This window comes from Melopsittacus undulatus, chromosome 9 (assembly GCF_012275295.1).
Source record: "Melopsittacus undulatus isolate bMelUnd1 chromosome 9, bMelUnd1.mat.Z, whole genome shotgun sequence".
NCBI classification, from domain to species: Eukaryota; Metazoa; Chordata; class Aves; order Psittaciformes; family Psittaculidae; genus Melopsittacus; species Melopsittacus undulatus.
In genome coordinates this window covers 15255832-15266130 of record NC_047535.1, presented here as the reverse complement: position 1 = coordinate 15266130, position 10299 = coordinate 15255832, and positions in this window count along the sequence as shown.

Sequence of the window (10299 nt, the reverse complement as noted above, 5' to 3'; positions counted from 1 at the left end):
TTTGGAGTATTTTGTATGAAATATTCCACATAGTTTTTATACTGTTGGCATTTCCAGTCTTATTTTCCATACATCTGTTGTGGAAAGGTATCCACCTGAGTTGTATATGTAAAGTTGTGCTTAACTTCAGTGGCAAACCACAAGGGTTTTTGTGTGGCTTTGGTTGTTCCTAAACTTGACTGTTGTTTAGGTTGCTCCTGAAATACCCTCTGTTCCTGCAGTGATTGCTTAAATCTAAGCATATTATTTCAGTGACCTTCAGCGTCATAAGGAACCATTTCTCCAGACATCGAGTGTCATGAAATACCTTTCCTAAGTAACTTCTGAGTAATGCCAGTAAAGGTAATAGGAGACACAACTCACTTAAGCCATTAATGTTTTCTTTTTCATTGTTGTTGTTTTAAATCAGCATTATGTGAAAGGACTTCAATAACCTGAGGCACAAATACCGTGAGTTAGTACTGAAATATTGGTTATCCGGCTTTGTCACTGAATATTGCCAGATTTGACAGAAATACTTGTTGGCTATTAAATTAGCGGTAATGCTTGATTTTCAAATTCATGTGCTTTGGCAGTAACTCACAACTGATATGAAAGTTAGTGAATCTAAGGAAAGAATTGTTTTGTATACACAAGACAAAAGCAGATTAATAGTTGAGGCACCCAAGTGGGCACCCTTAGGAATGAATAGGAAATGCATGGATGAGAAGTACTTAAGTCTGCTTTTTACGTGTTTGTGTAATAAACTTTTAGCTGTATTTAGCTGAAAGGATATATTGTGTCTTTACCTTAACTAACAAAAAGCTAAAGTCATGTTCCTGTCAGATAACCCAACTTGATGTGTGGGCTTGGGTTTTGTTGTTTTGTTTTGTTTCAGACTGCTTCTGGCAAACAAGTTTGCTGCTTCAGGATCAGCTGTTTAAACATTATCTTGGAGATTGCCTTGATCTTAACTGATTGTAGGTGCACAGTAGTTCAAAAATCACTCCTGCAGTCCTTCAGTTCGCGCAGAAGCTAGTGGCATGTATCTGCATCCCAATAACATTTTAAATACATTTGCATTCTCCATTTGTTAAAAGGAAATAGCAGGCATCCTTACACTACTTTTTTTACAGTTCCTGGCTCTATTTCTGCTTGTAGACTAACAGTTGCTGTAAGAGTGCACACTTGTAGACCAGAAGCAAGTTGTTGATACACATGTAGAATGTATCCAGCTTTTATAACCTGTGAAATTGCATTTTTCCTAAATCATCCTTTTTCCAACTTGATTGACCAAAGTAATCAATATAATTTAGGACTTCAAAGTATTTTTTCTTTAGAAATAGTCTAATCTTCAGGAGATACATAAATGAAGCTTTTGTGTCATGTAATGTCATTCTTGCCAGCTAGACTAGGTTTAAAGAAAGGGCAGGGAATGGAATGCAAACCATACTGAAGAGGATTTTTAGTGCTCTAGAATGGTTTGTAGTTGCAACAAACATTTTTTACTGTCTTCAGCACAGCACATGAGCAGTAAGCTTGTGGTGTGAAAACTGTTACATAAATTCAGTACATATTCAGTACATATTGTTCATCCTCTTTGTGAAGGTGTGAGCAGGACACCAGCGTTTTCCTCATCTGAGGAATTAACATTTAATGAATTGTGGAAAGTGTGTGTAGCTTGAACTCTGCTACTGAATACATCATACTGATTGAAGAATTCTATAAGCATTCAGTAAGTTGAGAATTTCACCCCAATAGTCTCTAGTACCTTCCTTGAGTTGACTGAGGTGCCTTACTACAGTTGTGACATTTCCCTTTATGCCACTACCTTTGCAGAGCAGCAGAAAGAGATGATGCTAGTGTGGATGTACTTGCCTTGGAACAGGACAGGGAAAGGTCCAAAACATACAGTCTGTGACACTTACAGCACGACCCCATTTATTTGCATGCTGTGTTGGACCACTGGCACTGTGCCCATCTCTAAAGGCAAATGCAGTAAATCAGCTCAGTGCAGCACAAATTCTGATAGCAGCACTGCCTTTTTAGGCACCTGAATGTTAAAACTTGTCAAAGGCTGTTTGCTGATCTTTAGTGTTTACTGGTTTTCTTTTTTTTCTGAAAGCACCATAGCACTAACTGGCTCTGGTCTGTGTTCTAGGTGAAGAATGGAAGCCTGAGCAAGTTCTGTCCATGAGATAGATGTCTGATGGTGCCAAATACCGCTTCTGAACTTCCTCACCTGCAAGGCGCTGGTTTTGTACCACATTTACGCTCTGAATAGAACACAGGGGACAGCACCCGCTTGTGTCTGACATACTGGCAGCGGTTTTCCAGAGCACCCCCGATCCGTGTACGCCAATGTAGGAAATGGCCGCGCGCCCGCTGTGCCAGCCGCACGCCGCTGCACGCGCAGGCCTTGGGCACTGTTCTGGGCTGCAGGGCCGCCGCCATCGCCCCTCGCGTGCCGGTGCGCGAGAGCACCCGCCCGGCCGCGCGCTGCCTGAGGGGACCGGCGCCGTCCGGCGGGGCATCGGCTGCGGCTCCCTCCCCCTCACGACCCGGAGCCCGCCGCGGCAGCAGGTTGGTATCGGCTGTGGGGAGACCTCCCGGGCCGCGAGGACATGGGCAGAGGCGCTGGGCACCCTCCCGGGACCAGGCAGGACCCAGCTGCCCTTCGCCTCAGCGCACGGAAGGCCCGGGGCGGGGCCCGGGGCCCGCCTTCCCGGGCGCGGTGCCTGGGCTCGCCGCTCTGCCTTCCTTCCTCGGTGGGGGAGGCTGTGAAGGGGCGCTCCCGGAGCAGCAGTGAGGGGTGGGGGGACCCGAGCGGCTCCGAGTTACGCTCCCCTCAGCCTGAGCCGCTGCAGCCTCGCGGGCAGCCGGCGTCAGGCCGCGGCCTTGCCCAGCCGGGCCCTATCTCCGCCTTGCCGAGATGGCGGCGGCAGCTCACCCGCTGCCCCTCTGCTCTCTGCCGCTCCCGTGTGGCCGCGCACCCGCGGTACCGCACGGTCCGCAGGGATCCGCCGGGGCTTCTAGCGAGCGCTGCCGGGGGCGTCCGGGCACAGGGGCCACAGAAAGCGGCCCTCGCGTGGTCCCGGCCGTGGCCTCGCAGACCCGGGCTGTGCACGCTTGACATAGTCTTTAGTTAGTGTCAAGCTACTGTTGTTCAAGTTTTGGCGTTTAGCGGGTATTCCAAAGAGCTGGACCTACGTTAGGGAACAGACTTCGTCAGAAGGGGGTTTAGAAGCTGATCCTACTTTTTTTTTTGGTGTTTTCTCAGGCAGTGTAAAGTTCTTCAGCAGTTGAGATTTGCATAAATGGGTGGAGTGATGTAACTTTTAAACCACCCCGTCCTCATCAGAAATGGAATTGATGGTTTAATTTTTCTCAACATTAAAACAGAGTTTCTTGACATGGGAAATGCACTCTTCTTCAGAACCTGTTTCTTCTGTGGTGTTTAAGCTGCAGTTCTAACCAATTCGTTTGCTTCCCCACTGGCTTTGATTCAAGAGATTTCACCTGGCCTGTCTCTCTGCTGCTTTGTTCCCCTGTGTGATTTGCTGCTGTGCAAATTGGTGGTAGCCATTAAGCATCAGTATGGAAAAACGTGCTCATCTTTGGAGTGGTGTTTTCTGTTCTGCTCAGGGAACCGTTCTGATGTACTTACGGTAGACTTTAGCAGAAAATCAGGTGGTATTTCCCATTCACTAGAGGTTCCTTAAGGGTGTCATCACACTGGACAAAGAGCTGTCAGTATTCAGTATCAATAGGTCTCTTGTGGTAACATACTTTCTCAAAAGTTAGGTTTAATAATAGAAATTAAAATGATTGTGGCCTTTAAGCAAGTAATAAAACTTGGGAACTTTAATTCTGAAATTAGAGTCTATGATGCAAATTAGAGATCAAACACAGCTAATGTGGTTAACCCTATTCATTAACCCTTGAACTTGCTTCCATAGGAAGGGCCACCTCTTGGAAAGAAAGTGCATTTAAAACAAAGATTATATTTCATTTATCATGGCTCTTCATTGACAGTATTAGTTAGAGCAAGCTCCCTTTCAACCATAGATACGGATTTTTTCACAAGTTACATTATTGGTGCCTGCCAGTTTTCTTCAACTTGTGACACTGCAGCTCTTTATGTAAAGATCAAAGTGATTAAACCATAATAAACTTTCCAAACTTCATCCTGCTTAGGGATATAGACTGAAGTATTTAATTTCACCTTCTAAGGGTTTTTGGTTTTTTCCCTTTATTTAAATTCCACCCAGATGAGAACACAAAAATAATGGAGTCAGGTAAGTTTTCTGGGAAGTGGGTTGCAGTGTTGTATGGTAGCCTTTGATATTAAGATATCAAAGTTTTGTGACTGCTATATAAAATGCCAGAGGGGTGACTGTGGTTGAGTGCAAAAGCAACAGCTTGTTTTACTGACCTGGAACTGCATGCATAGCATTCTGTGATACTTACCTTAGCCAGTAATTACCATTTTATGACTGAAATGTTATCTTTAATAACTCAAACAGTAAATGTCCTTTATGGAGAGCTTCTTATAATTCAGGTAATAAGTGCAAAACATTATTGAGGTTGTTTTTTTTCCAGTTATCATTCAGGAGACAGATTTCTGATGTTAAGTAAAAGAAAAAAATATTATTTAAAATTTTCTTTTCATTTGCCAAATAACAAGTGAAAGCTTTTGATATATGATCCATAAATCTTTCCAAAATTTTCTTTCTTTGGGTAAAAGGTGAAGAACACTGATTTTGATTAGCATGTGCTTCTCCATAAGAGTGAATTCAGTACCTGATTTCATTGGACTTCTGGCGCCTGGCAGATATATTGTGTGGAGACATGACTGGGTCTATAGCATGCAAAGAAGTATGAAGCCAGAGTGCCTTAAGCACTGGAGCAGTGGTTTCCAGCAAGTGAGATCAGTCCCACCTGCAGAGGTTTACCTACATCAAAAGTGAGGGTTAGAGTGCAAGCAGGAAATTTTCTGCTACTTTTGAGATGTGCAGGGTCCTAACATCCAAATGGTAGTGAAGTCCCACATTAGACTTTGAGTAGCAGAAATTACACTTTTTTCCTTCTAGGGAGCAGCTTAGTATACCTCCTTTTAATTATGCAACTAATTCAGTGGGTGAACATTAGTTTATCAAAAGTTTAGTGCAACCAACTTAAAGACAATACACAGTAACAGCTAGTCCTAAAAATACATATTTGTTCAGGTACTCTCTTTGAATTATTTGCATGCCTTTTCCGTCAGGGTTTTCATATAAAATTTTAGAATCAGAAGATACTGTAACATGTCTTTTCCTTACTTTACTCCCTTTTACGACCAGAATTATTTTCTGGTTTAGTCCCATGACTGTATCTGTACCTAAGATAGACAAAAAAAATCTGATTTCAAATGTGAGTCTGTGGACTTCCACTGTGTTTGTCTCCATGGTGGCTAAACCAAGTGACAGTTAACTTTTACAAATAATACCTCCACATATATGCAAATAAAATTTAAAAAAAGAAATCACATTTTGAGAATCATGCATGTTTTCATTGAAGTGGGCTCTGCAGGTGTTCTTAAAAGTCTCATTACAAGAGGCCCATTTTTACTGTGTGTCAGCTGAAAACTATTGCAGGCAGAAATTTCAGCTTGAAGTGAAGTCAGAGTTGAAAGAGGAAGGGTGGTCTGTTAAAGTACATGTTTCTGTGCTCTGCTAAAGCTAAAATAGGCATCTGTGTGATGGAGTGGTTCTTAGAGAAATAATGTAATCTGGGCCAGCTGCATACATTGAAGTTAGTGAATAAGATTATGTTTGACCCAGTTCTTGGTCTAACTGGTAAGTTTTTTACCGTAGAATCCAAGAGTGGTTTGGCTTGGAAAGGACCTTAAGATCATCCAGTTCCAGCTCCTTACCATGGGCAGGGATGCCTCACACTAGACCATGTTGCCCAGGGCCCTGTCCAACCTGGCCTTGAACACTGCCAGGGATGGAGCACTTACCACTTCTCTGGGCAACCTGTGCCGGTGCCTCACCAACCTCACAGTAAAGATCTTCTTCCTTATATCTAACCTGAACTTTCCTTGTTTAAGTTTGAACCCATCACCCCTTGTGCTATTGTTACAGTCTGTGTTGAAGAGTCCCTCTCTGGTATCCTTTTGTTCTTGAAATACGGTCCATACCTGTAGTAGCTATTGTTCTGTGATCTCCTTGAGCAGTATTTTTTACTTGTTCTTGGTGAAGACTGCAGCAGTATGGAGCAATGCCAGCATTCCTGTCTGTTGCTTTTCTTAATGGCTTTTGACCCTGTTGTAATAAAATCTTATTTATTTTATTAGGAGGAGGCATTCTTTGCCCTGCCATAGAGCTGTAGATAAGCGAGAAGGCAGCAGACTTAGAGATCACTGTGATGTTCTTCACAACGTATTTTCAGTCTCCCAGTGTGCAAGAAAACATAATTCTCTGATGCTATAATTTCCACCTATCCCCCATTTTAGGGTGGGACACCCTAAAAGTTAAGAGTGTGCGTTTTGGTGGGGCTTTTTGAGTCACCAGAGACTTAATCTTTCTAGCAAAGCAAGAAGCTGGTCTTTGTGTTATATACAGAAAGCAAAGAACAAAAGAGGGCACAAGAGTGAAAAATGTCTGAAGATTACAGAATCTCCACTGCGCGGCCTCCTTCACTCATTCACTTCTTGTGTAGCAATTCCTAAAGGAAAAGTCCTCTAGAGGGCATAATGCTTCTTGTTGAGAAAAATGTGAAAAAGTTTTTTTTTTCCATATATTCTTTCAAGAAAAGCATAGAGGAAAAACTATAAAAAGCAGCAAACATTCTGCTTTTGCATTTGTTCCTAGTGGAAAATATTTTCATCAACGACCTGGATGAGGGAACCGAGTGTACCCTCAGCAAGTTTGCTGATGACACTAAACTGGGAGGAGTGGCTGACACACCAGAAGGCTGTGTTGCCATTCAGCGAGACCTGGACAGGCTGGAGAGTTGGGCAGGGAGAAACTTGATGAAATTCAACAAGAGCAAGTGTAGAGTCTTGCATCTGGGGAAGAACAACCCCATGTACCAGTACAGGTTGGGGGTTGACCTGCTGGAAAGGAGTGAAGGGGAAAGGGACCTGGGGGTCCTGGTGGATAGGAGGATGACCATGAGCCAGCAATGTGCCCTTGTGGCCAAGAAGGCAAATGGCATCCTACAGTGCATTAGAAAGGGTGTGGTTAGTAGGGCAAGAGAGGTTCTTCTCCCCCTCTACTCTGCCTTGGTGAGGCCGCATCTGGAATATTGCATCCAGTTCTGGGCCCCTCAGTTCAAGAAGGACAGGGAATTGCTTGAAAGAGTCCAGCACAGAGCCACAAAGATGATGAAGGGAGTGGAACACCTCCCTTATGAGGAGAGGCTGAGGGAGCTGGGTCTCTTTAGCTTGGAGGAGACTGAGGGGTGACCTCATCAGTGTTTACAAATATGTAAAGGGTGGGTGTCAGGATGATGGAGCTAGGCTTTTTTCAGTGATATCCAGTGATAGGACAAGGAGCAATGGGTGTAAACTGGAGCATAGGAGGTTCCACGTTAACATCAGGAAGAACTTCTTTACTGTAAGAGTGACAGAGCACTGGAACAGGTTGCCCAGGGAGGTTGTGGAGTCTCCTACGTTGGAGATATTCAAGGCCTGCCTGGACAAGTTCCTGTGTGATGTACTGTAGGTTACCCTGCTCTTGCAGGGGGGTTGGACTAGATGATCTTTTGAGGTCCCTTCCAACCCTCAGGATTCTGTGGGATTCTGTGGGTGAATTTCTACAAGGACTTATAAAGTAAAGGCAGTCTGTACAGGAGCAGTAGGGTTTAGTTCTGTAAAACTAGCTTAGAAAACTGTGCTGGCAGCTTTGAGGCGATCTGCTGGAAATGTGAATCGTGAACGTCTACACATAGGATCGTGGTGCCTGTGCAAATATGATGTGTTATTGTTAACTGAAGAGAAGGGGCTGCTGCCTCACTTGATTTTATCAGTGAGGAGTTCGATGCACCTGAAGTTACTTTATTTTTATAAATAAATGACTATGTGTTATCATTAGTTGATAGAAAACTCCTTAATAAGCTGAAGTGGTCATTGCTTAAAGAGCATTGGCTTTCCTGGGAAGATACTGAAGTCAGTAGTATGTGACTCTTAAATTTATATCGTAAGCATTTCCAAAAACATTGTAATAAACTAACCATTGTAGATACCGAGTTTGGTAGAAAAATAATCATTGAGTGATATTATTTGACTTTAAAATTCCATGTTCCATAGAGGTGTTCCAGCATTCATGTTTATTTTCACATTTCCTTTTGCTATTGTTTCCAGACTTGAATGGATGTGAGGAAGCAAAAAAAGTGACAGCTTTCCTGACTTGATTGTCTCGTCAGTCACTAGATGGTGCCATTTCACTTCTCTGGAAACTGTCTTAGGAAAGGTAAGAGTATTTAATAATGTTTCTAAAAGAAAGCAAAATAACTGGACTTTTGAGTCCTTTTTTAGAATTACTGCTTTTTTTCCATGACCATGCAATACGTTGAGACCATGCAATTTTGCTCAACTAAAACTAATGTAATAATAGAATTGCAAAATTTCCAAGTTGAGTTCTTTTAAATTGTCATGAACTTTTAGTTTGACATTTGATTACATCTTTTTTACTGACTTTGATAGTGATTTGACAAAAACACATTTTAAATGTAGAATTGTTTGAGGGTCTTTTTACCTTTTCTTCCTGAGGTCTAGGTAAGGACTTGCAGTTAATGGGAATTATCATCTGGATTACTTCAGTTGAGGTATAGTGGGTTTTATCCATGGACAATTGCTTTATATTTCTTTATGACTTACTGGGATACATTTATGTATCCTACTGTAGTCCCAGGATACCACAGAAATAACTGTGCAGTTTCATGTAACAGGCTACACGTTGTCCGGAGAGCTTTTATTTCATAATTTCATATTAAAAAGCTATGACCACACATAAGCAGGGGAAGCTGAGGTTAGATATAAGGAAGAAGTTCTTTACTGGGAGGGTGGTGAGCCACTGGTCCAGGCTGCCCAGGGAAGTGGTGAATGCTCCATCCCTGGCAGTGTTCAAGGCCAAGCTGAACAGAACCCTGGGTGACATAGGCTGGTGTGAGGCATCCCTGCCCATAGCAGGGGGTTGGAACAGGATGATCTTGAGGTCCTTTCCCACCCAAACCATTTTATGAGTCAGTAATATTCCACCCGGCAGTTGTCCAATTCTGGATATCCAGCCATGGGATATAATTAATTTTCCCATGTATCATTGTAGTTTGTTGTGTTCCTTCAGTTTGGAATCAATATTTGTTTACTTGATAATCTGGCTTCTGTCAGGCAGCTGTTTGAAACAAACATCCTCATGGATACCACACATCTGAGAACTTAATAGTTCAGTTGTAGCTTACTGCAGTAAGACAAATGAACCAATATTAAATTTATATGTTTAACTGTGGGTAACAGATTTCAAGTTCAGGACTAGGTTTTTAATGAGAATTAATGTATTGATCTTGCTACAGAATTAATGAAAACACCATTTTACTTCAACACTGTAAACTTTGCAAAAGCAAAACAGCTTCATTTTCTTCCACCATTTTAGCTGAAGTCAAAAAACCTTTTTTTTTTAAGGTATATTTAATATGTTTTTGGAAGTTAAAATTTGGAGCTTGTTTTCCTATACTGGGTATGATACATGCAGAAGTTTTTGCGTCTCAGTGTTTCCTGAGTGAATTTTGAAATACACTTAGTTATGCAAGATGTGTTGTTGTACAGTGTTCACCATGGAGAAAATGTAAACCTAAGGTATTGGTCATGATCCCACTGTACACATCTTTTAGCAGAATAGTCATCTAACTGATCAACCAGCTTGGATGAAGTTGTACCAGGTTGAATTCGAACTTTGTTAGATAAACTACGATAGGATGCCCTGAAGTCAGTTCTCCTTTCTTAAGGAAGAAAGAAAACCTGATAGCTGCTATTTTGACAGCCTCTTCCTGAGAGGAAAAATTCTTGACTAAACCAGGAAGTAAGACAGTCATTGAAGCACCTCTGTGAGAATATGCATATTTGCTTACAGAAAGTGAATACTCTTGAGTTTGGACTTGAGATTTATGTAGTCACACTATAGGTACATTGTAACACAAAGGAGTGGGTTTCCTCATATTACCAGGCAGTGGAAGGAGCGCTCTACATCCCCTGTGGCATCTGACTCTTTCACTTCTTTTCAGGCTTAAGTGATTGAAGCTTCATTTCTGCTATTGGAGTCTCTGAAATGGGTAACTTTA